This window comes from Periplaneta americana, chromosome 5 (assembly GCF_040183065.1).
Source record: "Periplaneta americana isolate PAMFEO1 chromosome 5, P.americana_PAMFEO1_priV1, whole genome shotgun sequence".
Classification (NCBI taxonomy): domain Eukaryota; kingdom Metazoa; phylum Arthropoda; class Insecta; order Blattodea; family Blattidae; genus Periplaneta; species Periplaneta americana.
In genome coordinates this window covers 59,783,398-59,803,952 of record NC_091121.1, presented here as the reverse complement: position 1 = coordinate 59,803,952, position 20,555 = coordinate 59,783,398, and the positions used below count along the sequence as shown (strand labels likewise).

The following is a 20,555-nucleotide window of genomic DNA, read 5'->3' as shown; positions in this document are numbered from 1 at the left end:
GAAGTTTGAGTAATAATAAAATGAGAGATAAATTATCAGGAATTCGTAGAACCAGATATAGTTTTTTTTTTTCACAAAAATACCGAACATAATGTCCAGAACAGTGAATTGAAAACGTATTTAAAACACCATTCGTTAATCTACCTCTCTTCAAATTATATTGGTCAAGACTCAAGAGACTATACTAGGGCTATTGTCTTTGCAAGATAATTTTTATCCAATCGTAAACAGAAACATCGACCACCATTTTACTCATGACCTTTTTACAGTCTCCTTCGGGAAATAGTATGACACTAAAAATATGTATTTTAAGATTAAAATCAAGTACACTTTTTAAAACATAATAGCTAGGGGATGGTTTTTTAGAAACTAAAAACTTGCAAATATCATTTGTGCTAGTAATCTCAAAAGTACTTATTTCTTTCTTTCCATATGAATATGAATGCGGAATGCAATATTTTAGTTACTCAAAATATAGGCCTAAAACTATATAACAATTATAGAAAGAATTAGTGAAGACAGAAAGCAATCCCTAGCATCAATAGTATCCTATGATATCGAAAGAGGCCCAAATTTTAAAATATATTATAGTAAACAGTACCCATCATCTTACAGCAGTGAAATATGGAAAGTGAAGGAAAATTCTGAAGAAAAAAAAAATTAGTTTCCGGAAAATAGTACGGAAAATCAAGTGTGGAAATATTCATAATGGTTATTACTTTCTGCCTTCACTAATTCTTTCTATAACTGCATTGAAGATACTTATTTGTTGGTTATTTGACGCTGTATTAACTACTAGGTTATTTAGCGTCGATAGAATTAGTGATAGCGAGATGGTATTTGGCGAGATGAGGCCGAGGATTCGCCATAGGTTACCTGACATTCGCCTTTCGGTTGGAGGTTGGGGAAAACCTCGGAAAAACCAACCAGGTAGGCTAATCAGCTCAAGCGTGTATTGAACCTGCGCCCAAGCGCAACTCCAGATCGGCAGGCAAACGCAATAGCCGATTGAGCTAAGTCAGTGGCTTTGAAGATACTTAAAATTAAGTAGGTCTAGTAAGAAATGAATATATAAGATTATATCCTTTAACAATACGATCTTGCTTTCTTATTGAGGTTCTGGCTGATATTGTACATGTATTATCAAGCAGTACATCTCATTTGACGATAGCTATGTGTCAGAGGAAGAACAACTGTATCAATCTGAAGTCTGATTAGTGTAATATTTATTAATCATGAGTGATACCTTATTTGTGTCATTTATGAGGTTAAAACCTATCTTCAGATAATTGACTAACAACAACAATATGATCATAGGATTTCATTTATGCTTCCCTAGCGCTGCATTCCTGCCAGGGTTTAACAGCTGAAATGCGAACGGAATGTCCTGGAAAAAGAAAGTGGTTAGGTGAACATGAAGCAATATGAAAGTATAACCATGAGAGGATAGAAAGACAAGAGGGAACAATCCAAGAAAAAATACTTGAAATCGGTGAGACGGATATGACGTCAAACTACACCTTCTATACCCCATAATCCTCCGCTAAATACCGCCAAATATGCAATTGCTGCTATAGGTTTCGGTCATATAGAGCGTATTCCGAATCTCAGCGCTGACCAATCTGATGGCATCACGGTGTTCCGAATTTCACCAATGGCGACACTGATGCTCCACCGGTGTCGCACCGGTGCCATCAGCTTGCAGAGGTGGTGGCAGTCACCATCAGCCGCCATCAGTGAATCTGATTGGTTCTTGTATAGGGCGGGAATTAGCAGACGAATGACATCGTGCGCTGTTGTGTCATGGCGGCGTGTTCTGCTTTGGTTCTGCTGTATTTTTTTTAATGAGCACAACGTAAAAACATTATGTTAATGACTTATGAGCGAACATGTCAACGGACCAGTTATTACTATCGGTTCAAGAAATAAATTGTTTATGCTCTCTTTTCTTTGAACGAGATGGCAGTACGGAAATTTCGCAAAATTTTCCTAGCGTAGCACAGACAACTACTTATACAGTCGCCATGACAGCCATCGATGCTTCCAGCAGTTTTGTTCCTATTTCGCTGCAGCGTGACGTCATTGTTGTCCACCGGTCCGGTGAGATTCGGAATACGCTGACATAAACGGTTTAGAATGGATGTGGAGGTAACAGGAGTATTAGATTATTATTTCTCTGTACATTTCACTGCATATTTATTAAATTTAGATTTAGACATTTGTAAGTATATCAAGTAATAGGATAAGTAGGCTACTCTTCTCGTTCCTTATTCATTTGACGATGAAGGTAGACGTTGCAACATTTTTTGGTATATTTCACTGACAACAGAAAAAGACAAAACTACATCTCTTCTGAAGGCAGTTCTGAAATGTTGCAGAAATCGAATTTCAGGACACGGTTGCAAAACCCAAGACTTCATCGCAAGGGAACAATCTCTCACTTCCGCGCTAGTCGATTTCACCGCTTCATTACAGCTGAACTTCAGTTCCGGATTCTCCAGCCACAGATTACAAACAGAAGATACACAAACTATATGCCATTCCAGCTGAAGTGTCCAAGAGAAAATTTACAGGAACCATCCCGACATCTGAACTGCTGTAACTAGTATCTGCACTGTCTGAGCTACAGCCGTTTACAAGTCATCAGTGCATATCATTAAACTATTAATCATGAAGCCGTTAGAACATCTCTAAGGAGCTTTGAAACTACCCCGCAGCGTGGAGAGAGAGCTGTAATCACGTGCCCTACCTCAGTGGTTAGACACTTATCGGCAGCTGGGGGTGTACAGGAAGGAAGGGGTGGAGGTGGTAATTAAATTCCACTTGGACCTCCCTGCTCAAGACATATCGAGCCTGTCGCAAACGACAACTTTTATTACTTAGTTTCCACTTAGGCGCTTAACGCCTTGTCCTGCCCAGAAGTTGCGACCGCATGAGCTCGCCTAATGTGGGGCTCAGGCCTTCTCATTAGAGCGACAGTGGCAGGTTCCGGGTTTAAAACCGAGAACAGAGACCTGAAGGAGTCAGTATTTTGCATTCGGAAGAACAGCACTCAATACCCGATATGTCCGTCTTGTTTTTATTACGTATACTAATAAACTCGGTCTTGAACAATAATTCTATACTCTTAAATGAGCAATTCATATACATTTATACATTTTATCTTGAAAACGGGCCTAAGGATTTTCATGAAATTACGTAAATCTACAGTTTTCGGGTGCGAGAAAGAGATTTAGCGAGGCCTAAATCTCGACTTTAGAAAAACTCGTTAAGGGTTAAATAACCAGATTTAATGGGGTCATTTCTACAAACTATTCTACTACCAATAAAATAAATCTAAAGGACACATTTACAACTCGAATAAAAAAGCCATTTACAAAGTAGTAGGCCTAATACAAGAATGAATCTATGTTTCACCTCTCGACCGCGCATCCCGTGCCGCGATTTTGGATTGTCTATGGAACACGATATTGAAAAATTGAACCAGTGACAGTTACCCAGACAACGTGGAGGACTTCAACACAGCAGCTGAATGGCGACAGAACATAAGGTTCTCTGATTCGTCTCAATCTAGATGATTTTGACTTAATATTACTTTCTTTAGAAATAATATAGCAAAATTTACAGTAAAATCGCTTGTACCCTCAGTCCGCCACCGAACGATGGTCAGTCTTCCAGATATTTACTGTATACTTCTGTAATGCTTGGTAAAAGTGGCATAAGTCAGTTTCCACAAACATTTTTTATTATTAATTTATTGACAACTTACGGAACATCTGCTCGCTTGGGAAAAGAGACATAAGTATTTCTCCCATTACAATAATTCATACAGAAGAAGATCAAATCGACAAAAACCAGTGTGAAGACAGTTTTTTTCCTTCTCCTGTAAAATTAGCATATTTGACTTGTGCCACTTTTCCCGAGCACTACAGAATTTATTATGTTTTGTGTGTTTTGTATTTTATGTTGAAGAAAAAATAAAATTTTATTTCAAACATTAATACTATAATTTCAACAAAAAACAAACTGATCATTCATCTTTGTTTCGATGTTGATTTATAATTGAATCTTCTAGATTCAAAACCCTCTAAAGACCATTTTGTTCGTAATTGAGTTACGCCTACATATTACTTGCTAAGAATAAATTAGGATGATGTATACAGTTCGAATTCAAAATGCCTCTAAATTTGAAGCAAAAGATTTGTTAAAAGTCACTGTTAGGTTGAAAATTCCCTCTATATGCCATCAGTTACTATTAAAATCCTTCAATTTGTGAAAGTGAATATAGGGGATTTTTGAATCTATAGGATTAAATTAATTTGTGTCTGATTCGTCTTACATTATTATTCTTAGTGATTCTAGCTTAGTGTTACAATATTTGGAAATAAGCAAAATATAATACGATTTCTTGTTTTTTTATGTCCTCAGCTCTCCTTTACTGACGATGGTCGGTCTTAAGCTCTCCTTTACCAACCGATGGTCGGTCTTCTAGTATCTTTTAAGAATAACAAAAATTCTTAGCTTGATTCGAAAACTTCAGCATATTAATTTTCTACAAGACAAGCTACAGCGTGATAGCTACTCGTATGCAGTTCAGTAAATTTGCTGAAGAGGTTATCTACTCAGAAAGATCGACGAATAAAAATGAAAATAATATGCTATATTTTCTGTAATCTACATTTTATTTTTGTAAATCTGAAGACTTTCAATTCTCCAAGAATTTTTCTTTCTTTCTCTTTACTTCTAAACGAACTGTTAATGACCCCATGACAAAGTTCTCCTTAAACTGCGCATATCCTAAGATCTTCACAGCAATTACGATGAATGCAAAATATTAGCTATCCACATTAAATGTAAGGTTACGGAATTAAAGCTTCAATAAATGATATTTTTATTCAAATATGGCATTCAGGTATAACTCCCTGTGAAGCTGATTTGAATAATTTCAAGGGAAAAATTGTTTCGGGGCCGGGTATCAAACCCCACTGAGCTACCCAGGAACGTATCAGACACCGGCTCAATTTGTATCTGAAAGCCGGATTTGCATAATGTAGGCCTACGTTACTGGTCGTTAATAGAAAACCACAATTTAAGTCACACAGAGTTTGTGTGCTCTCAATGTTAGGTCTTCAACGTCTTGTCAGCTCGCATGAAGTATGTGGATGTAAAGGGGAAATTGAGCCGATGTCTGATACGTTTCTGGGTAGCTCAGTCGGTAGAGCATTGATGCGCTAAGCCAAGATATTTTTATTATTCAACACTTTCGCAAATTTACAATTGTCAAGACAATAAGTAAATGCCATAAATGAATATGACATAAAGGAAATGTTATCCCTTGAAACACTCCTAAGATAAACAACAATATTTTAAATTGGCATACTGAAAATGATTGGAAGGTCTAGTCACGTAACAGCGTAGACATTTACGAAGGAACTACGTAAAGATTAATTTTTGGTCCTATAGAATATATCTGTTATGGTAAGAATGGTTATTAGAATCGAACCCGGATCCTTGGTTTTACGTACCAAGTGCTCTAATCACTGAGCTACGCCGAAGTTCAATCCATAGCACAGGATCGAAAAAAAAATAATCTTTACGTAGATTCTTCGCCCAACAGTGCATAATACTGTGGAATCCCGGCCACCAAGTCACTCAACTGAGTGCGCTTCTTATATAATGGCAGTTGACTTAATATATGTCGAACTTGGAGTCAGGTCACAAATGGAAAAACACTAGAGAAGAGGAATTCGATCCGGTGCTATGGCGTAGCTCAGCGATTAGAGCACCTGGTAGGCTACGTAAAACCAAGCACCCGGGTTCGATCCCCGACACCGGAACGAATTTTTCTCCTCTAATAACCATTTTTAAGGAGGAAGATAACTTAAAAACTATTACTTTCTCCAAGTATTCACCGTTTCTTAATGTAATATTCCAACTAGTTTTCACACCTTTATAATTAGTATGAGCAGCTAATTTTCATACTTGTTAATGTGCTTTGGAGATTTGCATGCACGATTTGAATGGAGATTTCGACATGAACTCTGTATTCAAGGAAAATGCTTAAAATTCACACCGGCACTTCCATTCTTCTAATGAAGTTATTATGTAGTGTGAAACATGACTCATACAAGAGAGCAACGACAGCCGAAATGTTATAAAACTGTAGCATTGCATGTTTTCTCACGTTCTCTTGCACCAGAATAATATAAATTTAGTAAACTTTGTGTGCACGTCTATAATTCCGCTGTATCCAAAACGCATCACCAAATAATTCAAATTCCTTGCTTGTTCCAATTCTTCAATACTTAAGTTTCCTCTTCCTAGACGATATTTACCTGAAATCATTATTTTTATTTGTATGGTTAAATTAGAAAATTATAAATATAACACAATAAATTGAAAATTAAGTTAAACTCCTAAAAAATCGTAATACCATATACGTATAAACAGATATTCTAATGTCACGTGGCTTCAAAAGGTATTAATTAATATATTATTTTCCACAAACAATTACCAAGATGTTTTTCCTAAGGTGAGTTCGGGAGAATAAATCAGACTTCAGGAAGTTTATCTTTACTGAATTCTATCTTAACTGCAATATCGATCGTTTCAAATCTTCGATCAGAGTGTCAAAACTTTAGCCTACATCTAAAGTTTGGAGTCCCTGAGCAGCATAAATTATAAAAACAAAACTTGCTGTCAGAAGTCACCACTACACAATAAGTTATTAAGCTATACAATCAATGTTAGCCGAGGTCATCTGGTTGACAGAGTGTAACAACCCAGCGCACAATAACCTCAATAGTACAGTAAAAGGAGTTAGTAATAAAATCATTAAGATCCTTTTATGTCACAAAAATTACCATCCAAACAAAATTTAGGTATCTACCTAAAGTGCGCCTCCAATTTAATTAATTCATTCATTCGTTCATTAATTCAATCAATCAGTGAGTCAGTTTTTAGGCCTATATGTAACACGTGCCTTCCTTGGTTCTGTTTTAGATTTAATTCCTTCATCACCGTTTATACATTATTCCTCCAAGTTGCTGAAGGCCAATCCTTACGCTTTCTTTGTGATCCTGTCTTGTTGCATCCCTTTTACACGACCGCACCAACTAAGCTATCTGACTGTTGTATCATTCAAAGTTATTTTAGATTTAACTTCCATCGTTTTCAGCTCTATTATTCCTAATTTTGTCTTTTCTAGAAAAACTCCGGCTGCTCGACGCCAAAAGTCCATTTCAGTTACATGTAGCTAAGTGATAATGAATTTAAGTGCCCAAATATCTACACTGTAAATGATTATGTTCTTAAAAGTACTGTTATTAATTTTCTTTTTTATTTTATTTCTTATCTTTACCACGCAACATTTTTTTCAGCGTTGAAATAGCATAATTTCCTTTATTACTTCGCATTTATTTATTCTTATATTTCCCATCGTTGTCTATTTTAGCCCCTAAATATTGAACTTCATTGTGACATTTAATAGTCTTTCCATCTTCAATTGTCTGATCTTTTTCCCTAGCACCAATTACTACGAGTAAATAGTTTGGTTTGATTGTGTTCATATTTGATCCCCATTTATTATATTCTTGCAATAATTCTCTAATAACTTATTCTGCTTTATAAAAATCTTAAAAACGCTAAAACAACGTTCTGAGTACGAAACTAAAGAATTCATTGCAATATAATTAATAATATCGTGACGTGAAACGTCCTGCTTTTAGCAGAAAGAAAAACATTATAGACCTACAAGGTATACCATTACTAAAGTACATATTCTACACGGCAATTATAATATGCAAATATCTTCGTATGACAATATACGAACCTTGTGAACCTTACGTAACAAGTTATGGCGTTACATATTGCAACTAACAAAAACATCTTAAGTAATGAAATAGACCTATTGTGTGAAGAAAATACTGATAAATCTTTTCATTATACAATTCCGCCTTACAAGTAAAATATAAAACAACCTTTTCGTTCTCGGCCTATTCGGAAAGAAAATCAAATCGAGCAAATGTCCAAAATTCTGGGTGCTGTCCTTACGGCGCGTGCTAAATATTAAATTCGATGGAACATTTTATCTTATAAATAGAAACAGCACAGATCTCAGTCTCCAACATCACAGAAATAAATCGAGAAAAGAGTGAACATTCTACTACGAGTTAAACTGCAACTCCTGAGATTCTGCAGAGATAACTCAGGCAGCTCCTAACGGTTATCAGTAATGTATAAACAAACTCCATATACCAGAGGGTCTTGAAATTGGGTGTACCTAAGTAGCTTAGGTACGTGATCATATTCATATCACAGAGAAATAAATAATAAGGCAGACCATTTCCATTCGCTCTCAAATCACCCTGTGCCATAATGCTTTTCATGACGTGAAATAACCACTGCGTAGCTCAGGCGGTAGTATGTTTGCCTGCTGTTCCGGAGTTGCGCTCGCGTATGGGTTCGAGTCCCACCTGTGCTGATTGCCTAGTTGAGTTTTTCCAAGATTTTCTTCAACTCTAAGAGAAATATCAAATAATTCATTAAGCATCCTCGGCCACATCTCGCTATCGTCGATTCCATCCACGCTAAATAAACTACTAGTTAATTCAGCGTCGTTAAATAACGGACTAAAAATTAAATGATATAAAATGAGAAACGAAAGGCGAAGTCGTCCTCGATGGTCTAGCGGTTACCATGCTAGTCGCTGAATTCGAAATTCACGGGTTCAAATCTGACCGAGGACGATGGATTTAGGACGATAAAATCCTTAGCATATCTTTCTCTGGCAGGGAAGTAAATTTCGAAGGTTCTTGTCGTAGATTTACGATATTTTAAAAGAACTTTCTTTCTGATAAAAAGGCCCCACGCAAAATTTGTCGACAATTTCTCGCATACGTTGAATTTGGACACTGTATAACCTTTGCAATTGAAAACATATTTAAATAAAATGCTCAGGTTCAGATAAGGTACAGGATGTTGATGGGATAAAATTGGTAAATTAGCGTGAAATCTTTGAGTTTTGCACTTTGGTATAAAGATAAAAGCATCAAGCGAGTATCGGTAGCTATCATCTCCACCATCAGGAAAGCCATAAAAGGGAACCTATATTGAAATGTAAACCTCTTGCATATAGCGAGAACCAATAGTAGGTGCTGTTCCATACGAAAGAGAGACCGTGATAGTCTGACAGTGAGATAGAGAGGGAGGGAGAAATCAATTCCCCGTTGCGTTGACGTTCGGGAACTGCGCTACAACCCACGTCTTTAAAATAATCATAAATTACAGAGGAAACGGTTTGAGTTATTTTTTTCGGGAGTACTTAAAAATTCATTCTCTTCATACCTAGCATGCTAATCTATTGCAGAATAAAATATTTCCGAGCGCCATTTATCTCCCTTGATAGCGACACTCCTTGGCTACGCAACGCTGCACCCCTCTGATTCGCGGGAGCCGTGAAGCAATTGAAGGTCACACATACAGAGCAGATTTGCCGCGAAGTATAACTGTTGCATTCCTTAGCAAGACTTCAGCAGAAGTGGCGAGTAGATGTCTCTTTCCTTCTTTAAGGACATTGGGTAGTTAGAGGATTGCTTCGAGTATTCATAGCTTCGAAAATACTTTAAATTTTAGTATTCTTAATATTACTGTTGTTGTTTAGTCAACTGTCAGAAGACAGGTCTGAACCTCACAAGTGATACCAACATGGCACCACTTGTGAGGCAACTAGGCAATAATATTACTAACGATAGTTAAATGAAATGTCTCCACACTATGATACAATTTAAGAGTTATTTTAATTCATATACTAGGCAATAATTTTGCAGGGGTTTATTTGAGATTTTTTTAAGACTGAATTCTGATTTCTTTAAATTCATTTAGGCTGATTTTTCTCAGGAACTATTTCACAGGCCTTAGTGAAACTTTTACTGTACACTGTGAAGAATAAATTCTACAATTTATATCTAAGTGCAATAAAAAAATTTCAATTTTTTATTTTAAAATTATTCTTATTAATAGTTCTTAACAATTTCTCAAAAGACATTTTTTCAACTAATATAATATGTTTATTTGAATAAATTTTAGGTGAGAATTGTAAGACGTATTGTTTACCACAAAGTACAAAATCTTGGCAGATATAATCACACAGAAACTTGAGAAAGTGTATGTAAATAATTTCAAACAACATAAAATCAGAATGCAGTTTCTGAAAAGATATCTTTTTCCATAAAAAATCTGTGAAAAAAATGTACGTACCCATGTCCATTAAATGATTTTTAAACCGATTTATATTGTGGCAAGGTTTCATTTAAATATTTTTAGTATTATTAAAATGCAGGGGTTTAATATAATTTATAATTTATAAGCATTCGAAGCAATCCTCTAACTATCCAGAGTTAGTAAGGGAATATACTTTGGCATCGGATCCAATAGATTTCCCTTCCTTTTCCAGGAGAACAGCTCTTCATAACGAATCCAATAATTCGGTTCATCTTTCCTTACCTCTCCTGATGATGGAATCGATACGCAGCTTCGAAACGTTGCATATTTCTATATCTATGATGTGAAGAAAAATCTGAAAAATTTCCCATTATGTGAAACATCGTGAAAATCTAAAATAATATGTATCAAATCTATAATGTTTGGAGAAAGTGAACAACACCGGGAAAAACCTTCGTCCTCTTACTTCGTTTACCACAAGTATCTTTCCAACCAACGCCGAGGATCAAACCTGAATACGCGGAATAAGTCTGGGCCCAAATTGCACCTTGAATTATCATTTTAGGGCATCGAGTTTCCGACGTGGCAAGTCAATGCACGAGTTGTAACACTACGAGATGTGAGGGTGCAAGTTACTGTTAGCAGCATTGTGAGCAAGGCGCTACTACGTACTACTGTAAGAACACGTGCTCGTTCTGTTGCTGATCAATAGAGAAGCGCACCGGCTGATTTAAACGAGTGATTGACTCGGCTCGACCCTAGAATCAACTGAAAGGCCAGCACACAAGACGACAGACAATGATTGATGCGGACGCGGCCACACAAGTCACGCGACCAAACAATGCTGCAAGAAAGTGGCAGGGGAGACCGAAGCACTCTGCGAAACCCTGCTCCGTAGCTCGTTTGACCGCTATAAATCTTAAGTAATCTGCAAAGTGTCGAAACAGAATCTAGCGTTCTCTATCCCACCTCCTCCAAAGCAGCATGAGCGAAAACTTATGAACACGTATGAAAAAAAAAATACCTTGCATTCATATTAATTAAAGTGAATTTTAATTTTTCTACAATTAAATTCGTTATTTTTAAATTCTAAAGATGTAAAATTACTATTAAAATGTAATTAACCCAGCAATAAAAGAATGGACTGAAGTTGCTGCATTATATAATGGAGAACTATATTTTTATTGTAACTATTATAAAGTAATGCAAATTGAAACACTAGTGTATTATGTAGATATATCTATGTTACATTTTGTAAATAGGCACAACTCATTTATCTTAATCCTGTGGAAAGTTTCCCTTATTATTATTTTTAAATTATTTATATTATTCTACTGAACGTTAAGAGTTTAAAATAATGTTCCGTACCTGAAAAGTTATGTTACAAGTATAATTTAAAATCTGGCAACCTTAGTCTTTGTTCTATATGAAAATGGTGTGTCATGTTGTCTTACATGGAATCCAGTTATCTTTTTAATCTCACGTCAAGGGAGTCCCACCATGTATCCGTTTAGTTTATACATCAAGTGATGTATAAACAGAAGGGGACAGATTATTATTATTATTATTATTATTATTATTATTATTATTATTAATTGTATTTATTATTAATTGTGTTTATTATTAATTGACATTATTGAGTGTAATTAGTTACCACTGTCACCAGGTATTTACCCATTTGCAGTGTGAATAAATAAATAAATACATACATACATACATACATACATACATACATACATACATACATACATACATACATACATACATACATACATACATACATACATACATACATCAGGTGAGTGTAGACTGAAACGGGACTCGTCTGTAAACAGAACACAGCTCCACTCTTCATTTCTCCAGGCTCTATGATCCTGTGCAAAACGCAATCTTTCGACGCGATGCATCCTGAGTAATCTGGGATCAGTAGCAGGTTTAGCTGATATCAGTCCACTTGCTTTCAACCTTCTTCTAACTGTTTTTGCCGATAATGAACGTCCATGCATGTCAACAAGTGGGCTATCAACGTAAGTGAAAGGTTGCGCTCCCTAAGAACTGTTAACACCATGCGCCTGTCTTCATTTTGAGTTGTGCATCGCGGACGACTCGAACCCGGTTTCCTGGTGTATTCTTGTGTCTCTCTAAAATGTTTTAGAGCATCCTCAATGGTACTTCTAGACATATTCACGACATCTGCGATGTAACGTACAGTGCGTCCATCATCATTTAGAGCAACGGCTATAGCAATATCTTCGGGTCGCATTCTTTAAAAAGATAAAGTGTAACTACCAACTTACACTCAAAATACTGACATGTGAAAATTATAAATAGCGACAATAAAGAACAAAAACACAGACACAAATTCTGTAGTAACTGAGATTTTCTACAAATAAATGGCATATCTCTTAATGACTTGTTTACACGCATATATTATATTATATTATATTATATTCATAGTATTCTGCCCAACTGCAGGTATTTTACTGCAAACCCGCAATCTCCAATCTTTCCTATTTTCCACCTTCCTCTTAGTCTCCGCATATGATCCATATATCTTAATGTCATCTCTCAACTGATATCTTCTCCTGCCCCGAACTCTTCTCCCATTCACCATTCCTTCCAGTGCATCCTCCAGTAGGCAGTTTCTTCTGAGCCAGTGACCCAGCCAATTCTCTTTTTTCTTCCTTATCAGTTTCAGCATAATTATTTCTTCACCCACTCTTTCCAACACAGCTTCTTTTCTTATTCTGTTTGTCCATTTCACACGCTTCATTCTTCTCCATATCCACATTTCAAATGCTTCTAGCAGCTTCTCTTCACTTCGTCGTAATGTCCATGTTTCTGTCCCCACATTCCACACAAAGCACTTCACTAGTCTCTTCCCTAGTTCTTTTTCCAGAGATCCGCAGAAGATGCTCCTTTATATTATGTTATATTATATTATGTGTTATGTTATGTTATGTTATGTTATGTTATGTTATGTTATGTTATGTTATGTTATGTTATGTTATGTTATGTTATATTATATTATATTATATTATATTATATTATATTATATTATATTATATTATATTATATTATATTATATGCTCGACCATGCCGAAATGTAGTAATTATACACCTGGTAGCAGCCCTTTAATAGACCTCATTAAAGTACACCTATTCATTAAATTTCAGGTGTTCCACCAATCAGAAAACACCATTGTAGCAATATGAAAGCGCAAGTATCGATTATTCTCGGATATGCCATCGAAAGACAACTAGCGAAACGTCACGGAGGCTGGAAATCCAATACTGTCGCAGAAGGTTATGTTCTGTTACTATAATAATTAGCGTTAATTGTAAATAATATTCAAATAAATTCAATTTGTCATCTCGTTTTTCAATGTCTAAATCAATTTCAAGGTTATATCAAGATTAATGTTTATTTTACTCTCTAGATTATATCAAGGTCAATAACATTTCTTTCTCGGAAAAAATCAATACTTTCATGTCTGCGCACATCTCACAATTTATGAGATATTGCACAAGGTCAGATAAGAATAACATGAATACTTATGAATAATTTCAAATTAGAAACATGTTCGAGCATAAAAAGTCGTATGAAACTTGCCTATAATGGTAATTAAGACGCTCGTATGAAAATTAAACATACTCGCGTCTTAATTACTACCATTATATTATATTATATTATATTATATTATATTATATTATATTATATTATATTATATTATATTATATTATATTATATTATATTAATGAAATAATTTATGAAAGGCCTTGTAGAAATGGCGGAATATGTATATGTATAACGAAGTGCCACCAGTAAGTACAACAGTTTTATTACAGATGATGAAGATTAGTGATAAGCCAACTCGATTAGAAAAAAATGTAACGAGATGATGATGATGATGATGACGACGACGACTATGATGACGATGACGACGACGGCGATTCGCCGAATTCCCCGCACAGGTCCGTCAGTGTGAATGCCAATTAACCTCCATTACATCTTATCTCCCGCAGCAAGACGTAAGACGTGCATAGGTGCGTTGCTTAGCTTTAATTACGTATCAATTAAACTTGTCATGTCCAGCAAGTCCCGCTACATGGCTGGGAACAAATCTCGCCGGGCTGTGAACAGTACAACACACTCCAAAAGCATTTGCCTCCAAGTACGCTCAGTTTAAACTCACTTACAAGGATACATGCGTCACTCGTCTCTCCATCTCTCTCTTTCCCCCTTCCTTTCTCTCTCTCTGTTCCTCTCTCGAAAAATGTCATCTATTCTTATACAAATTTCTAATCTACACTGCAGTTATGCGTGGATTCTAATCGAATTAAATGAAAATTGTGATTTACGAAACAGGTTTTCTCAAAGTATTTCAGCTATTCATATATCCTTAAAATAAGAGATTGTAAAAATTTCAGATTTTACAGCTTTCAGTACTTTATAATTTCTAGCTGTTTCTAATTTTAAAGGATACATTCTTCACTGACAAAGGAATAAGCAACTTGCGTTTTACAGTAGCCTCGAACGGGATTATTCTATTTTACCACTCCTTTATTTAAGAATGATTATGAAGTCTGAACGGTCGCTTTCTTTGTAGTTAGTTAGCTAAGTTGATGCCATCTGTCGATTCAGCCATGTAGGTTTAAGGGCCCGATGAAGTCCCACTACAGTTTCCTTTCACCTCTCGTTCGAAAACGTACTACGCCTCCTCAGGCTTATGCTATCTGCACTCCAGTCACAACACTACATCACGTCACATCGTGTTGGGTAAATACTATTGAAATGGAGAGTGACGGTGAAATGATGCAGCGAAATAGGAGAACCTCGAGAAGAATATTCAAGAAACTTAGCTTAATCCAACACAAATATGACACCGCCATCACCCGAATTCAAACCCGAGTCGGAAATCACCGTAAGTCAGTGCTCAGAACTGAGTTACCATGGAGACAAACATACTTTACTTCAGAATATGACCAACAATTTATTTCTCTTTTTCTCAGCGTATTTTTTGCGTATGTTCTTTCAAATTCATCCAATTTAGAATACTGTTTCGTTTTCATTCATTCGTAGTTTTCTGCTCCAAGGCATATCTTTCACTGCAAACCCACCATTCTCCAATCTTTCCTATTTCCTGCATTCGTCTTAGTCTCAGCATATGATTCATATATCTTGATGTCTATCATCTGATATCTTCTGCCCAGAAATTTCCTCCCGTTCACCAATCCTTCCAGTGCATCCTTCAGCAGACAGTTTCTTCTCAGCCAGTGACCCAACCAATTCCCTTTTCTCTTCCTGATCAGTTTCAGCATTTTCTTCGCTCACTTCTTCCAACATAGATTCGTTTCTTATTCTGTCTGTCCATTTCACACGCTCCGTTCTTGTCCATATCCAAACCGTTTTGTATATGGAATTCAAAGGAATTAAATAATTTACGTTTTGAACCACTGAAATTTAGTGATACCTAAGTAATGAACATGGCATTATGAGACATAAGAAATGCTTTATTAAACTTACATTATCAATGAGAAAAGAAGCACATGACTATATTCCATAAAAGTGAACTCATTCACATTGTTCATTTTATCGGATATAACGTATTTTCACGATAACCGAAGTCGATCTTCGGTCCACAAAATCATTTCATTTTGTCTATTAGTGTAAGTTGAATATAGACTTTACACGTCAAAAATTGTATTACATACCATTTTCAAGCCCTAAACATTCCATACGTATCTAGTCAGATACATCTTCGAGAAAAACAAACCAACTTTCAATAATTCTGTAAAAAGTTACGGTTAAAACAACAATTACTGAAATTGTATTAATTGTATTTTTTAGCATATCGTGCATTTTTCTACGAAATTCGTATCATTCAATCGTAGAATACTGAGAAATATATAACAGATTTATGCGAGTGTGTATTAACCAATAACTGTAAATTTATATGTCAAGACTACACGAAAATCTTCAGTTCTCAATTAATTAGACAAAAATATGTTAATAATTGATCATATAGTCGAGCATCAACATTTCAAAATACTATTGGACCCGAAGATAACTTTTTATTCTACTGCAATTTCTGAATAATGTACTCAATATTATTCCTTTAACGACGCTGTATCAACTACGAGAGTGGTTTGTGCAAACTTACCAGAGGTATTTCAACTTTTTTTTTTTTTTGCAATTTTTCCTTACCAGTCATGTGATTGATTCTCATCAAACAGAAGTAGTTTCCAAATCATGAAAATTCTGTGAAAATCGTGGTGAAAAAAGAAAATGTTCATGAAATGTTCTCTTAGCAGTCTGACTTCACCTACTATTCTCATCCAATCACTGCTCCGTCGCTGTCATATCAATGCATCTTATTTCACGAGTGACACTGAACAGTGAAGTGTTTACTTCGCCAATGTTCCACTGACGTCAGGACCTACAATTATCCGTACTTAAGGATCTGGTCAAATTAACTCCACAACATTAGACTAATAATACTACGACGTTTGTCATTTGTGAAATCCTTTTTTAAATTGTTCCCACTGTTGAAAACAACTTCTGAGCAATAACGAAGTCGTAATAATTAGAATTTTAGTTGCCTCTATAACATTTTATGGCGTATTTTGTGCATTAAGCTGTAGAATTAAAGACTTTTGTGAACCCGTATCGATTATGCAGTACTCATTAATCCTACAACTCAGATAGGCGTGTCTAGAATTGTGAAGGCAATTTCGTGTGAAATAAAGTGAGTTATTGTGCTCACTTAGAAACGCTCCGGTCCGCTCCGCTCCGCGATTAATTTGCATCGAGTTCTTTGTGATAACCACAAATGACTTCCATGTTATTGGCCGCTTGTTCTAATTATGTTAGCTTGCTTATCAATATCATTGAACTTAAATCCCCGAGTAAACTATTCATTCCTGGTTATATACCGCAAATAATTAGCACTTCATAGCTATATTAACGCAAGATATGGCTGTAGATGACAAAATATCATATAAAGATAAAATGCATGCAAAAATGTAAGTGGGGGAAAGTACATTTCATTTCTGCTAAATATAAATTCCTGATATTGCAACAATGTAATAACTTGATCGAAATCACAAACTAATTTATATATAGGATATTGCGGCCTATTTGTATAACCAAAAAGATGATTCTGACCTTTCCAATACTGGGCGTCGGTCGTCTCAGATCTCGGTTGTCCCATCATTGGTAAAAAAAAATGGCCAAATTTGAGAGGCGATCAGAATTCCTACAGTGCACACCAAAAGCAAAAGAACAAGAGGACGCACTAAAAAGCGTTGGGACGACAAGTTTCAATCTTGAAGAGGTCCAAGTTGATGGAGGCTAACTCATGAAGCTAATGATGTTCAAATACTCAACAATAACACAAATTTCACTTAAACAGATGGAAGTAACTTTTAGATTGTGAAAGTGAATTACTTTAACCAAACATGTTTACACTCTATTTGGATAGGCCTACTGGCACGTATTACCAATAACTAATAAAAAAAAGTCAATAAATGGAATCCGTAAAACGCCCGTGAAAGTCTTCCATATCTTCAGGGTTAGAGATATAAATCGTCTGTTTACAAGCAAAACACATTAAGTCAAAAATATTAGGGTAAACTTGCCTAATTCCGTGATACACCTAATTCCGTGATACGTTTTTTTCACTGAATGTCACGGGATTGGGTATCTTGCTGTGAAGTTCACCGATGTCTCAAAAGTAAGCGAAAGAAGCAATCTTTCGAGAAAGATGTCTGGCGCTATGGTCGAACGACAAAGCTTTGACTGACATTCAATTTAATAAAAATATCACGGGATAAGGGGTATCACGGAAATAGGCAACTTTACCCTACTTCTGAGAAAAAGGTGTTTGAATGTTCTTGACAAAACTGGATCCTCAAAATATATTTAGCAAGTTGTTTCTTTTATGTGTATTTCATTTTCCAATTCTATGTTCATACACATGCATTATGTACATTATAACCTATGCCTACGCCTTTTTCATAAAACTTACATTTTTTACTTAATGTGTTTTGGTTGTTAGAAGAGAAAAATTCGCTCCGGCGCCGGGAATCGAACCCGGGTCCTTGGTTTTATGTACCATGCGCTTTAACCACTGAGCTACCCCGAAGTTCAATCCACAGCACCGGATGAAATCCCCCTCCTTTAGTGTTTTTCCTTTGTGGTCTTACTCCATGTTCGACACATATGCTCACATAATATATTAAGTCAACTGCCGTTATACAAGGAGCGCACTCAATTGAGTGACTTGGCCGGGACTGCACAGCATATGGAATGTTGGGCGAAGAATCTACGTAAAGATTAATTTTTGGTCCTACAGAATTTATCTGTTATGGTAACAATGGTTATTAGAATAGAAAAATTCGCTCCGGCGCCGGGGATCGAACCCGGGTCCTTGGTTCTATGTACCAAGCGCTTTAACCACTGAGCTACCCCGAAGTTCAATCCACAGCACCGGATGAAATCCCCCTCCTCTAGTATTTTTCCTTTGTTGCCTTACTCCATGTTCGACATATATGCTCACATAATATATTAAGTCAACTGCCATTTTACAAGGAGCGCACTCAATTGAGTAACTTAGCCGGGATTGCACAGCATATGCACTGTTGGGCGAAGAATCCTACAGAATTTATCTGTTATGGTAACAATGGTTGTTAGAAGAGAAAAATTCGCTCCGGCGCCGGGGATCGAACCCGGGTCCTTGGTTCTATGTACCAAGCGCTTTAACCACTGAGCTACCCCGAAGTTCAATCGACAGCACCGGATGAAATCCCCCTCCTCTAGTGTTTTTCCTTTGTGGTCTTACTCCATGTTCGACATATATGCTCACATAATATTATTAAGTCAACTGCCATTATACAAGGAGCGCACTCAATTGAGTAACTTAGCCGGGATTTCACAGCATATGCACTGTTGGGCGCAGAATCTACGTAAAGATTAATTTTTGATCCTACAGAATTTATCTGTTATGGTAACAATGGTTGTTAGAAGAGAAAAATTCGCTCCGGCGCCGGGGATCGAACCCGGGTCCTTGGTTCTATGTACCAAGCGCTTTAACCACTGAGCTACCCCGAAGTTCAATCGACAGCACCGGATGAAATCCCCCTCCTCTAGTGTTTTTCCTTTGTGGTCTTACTCCATGTTCGACATATATGCTCACATAATATTATTAAGTCAACTGCCATTATACAAGGAGCGCACTCAATTGAGTAACTTAGCCGGGATTTCACAGCATATGCACTGTTGGGCGCAGAATCTACGTAAAGATTAATTTTTGATCCTACAGAATTTATCTGTTATGGTAACAATGGTTGTTAGAAGAGAAAAATTCGCTCCGGCGCAGGGGATCGAACTCGGGTCCTTGGTTCTATGTACCAAGCGCTTTAACCACTGAGCTACGCCGAAGTTCAATCCAGAGCACGGGATGAAATCCCCCTCCTCTAGTGTTTTTTCTTTGTGGCCTTACTCCATGTTCGACACATATGCTCACATAATAACTTAGATTAAGTCAACTGCCGTTATACAAGGAGCGCACTCAATTGAGTGACTTGGCCGGGACTGCACAGCATATGGACTGTTGGGCGAAGAATCTACGTAAAGATTAATTTTTGGTCCTACAGAATTTATCTGTTATGGTAACAATGGTAATTAGAGGAGAAAAATTCGCTCCGGAGTGCCGGATGGAATTTCCTTCCTCTAGTGTTTTTCCCTTTGTGGCCTTACTCCATGTTCGACATGTGGATTGAACTTCGGCGTAGCTCAGTGGTTAGAGTGTTTGGTACGTAGAACCAAGGACTCGGGTTCGATCCACGGTGCCGGAGTGAATTTTTCACCTCTAATAACCATTGTTACTATAACAGATAAATTCTGTAGGACCAAAAATTAATCTTTACGTAATGCGTTTTGCTTATAAGCTGATGAAATATAGTCCAAGTAACAATCGACTATATGACATTTTGGAGTGAGTAATACTACCTGATTTGATTTGTCCTAAATTGCATGAATTACCAAATCTTTCATATAAGTTAGACTACATATAGGCCTGTACATATATTTTTTGCGAAACATTTCGCCTCTTTTCGTCTTGATATTATCGTAAATGTTCTGTGAGAGGAAGAAAAGATTTCGAAGCTCTGCTATCAACTCACTGGAAAATTTCTTGCGGAATTCTAGTTTTAAACCATTCCAGTCTTCTACAGTTAGCATGTAGGACACGTACTTCGCAACAATGGAGTGCCTGATTTGCGTGGACCCTTATTGCCTGCTACAACTACCTGACTCCTGTTTATTGCTTGAA

General features: G+C 36.4%; 1 protein-coding gene across 1 annotated transcript in view; it reads right to left on the bottom strand.

The window, feature by feature from the left end:
• L (zinc finger protein Lobe) overlaps nt 1–20,555 on the bottom strand; it is a 1,127,861-nt gene that overhangs the window by 971,672 nt on the left and 135,634 nt on the right. The window lies entirely within an intron of this gene.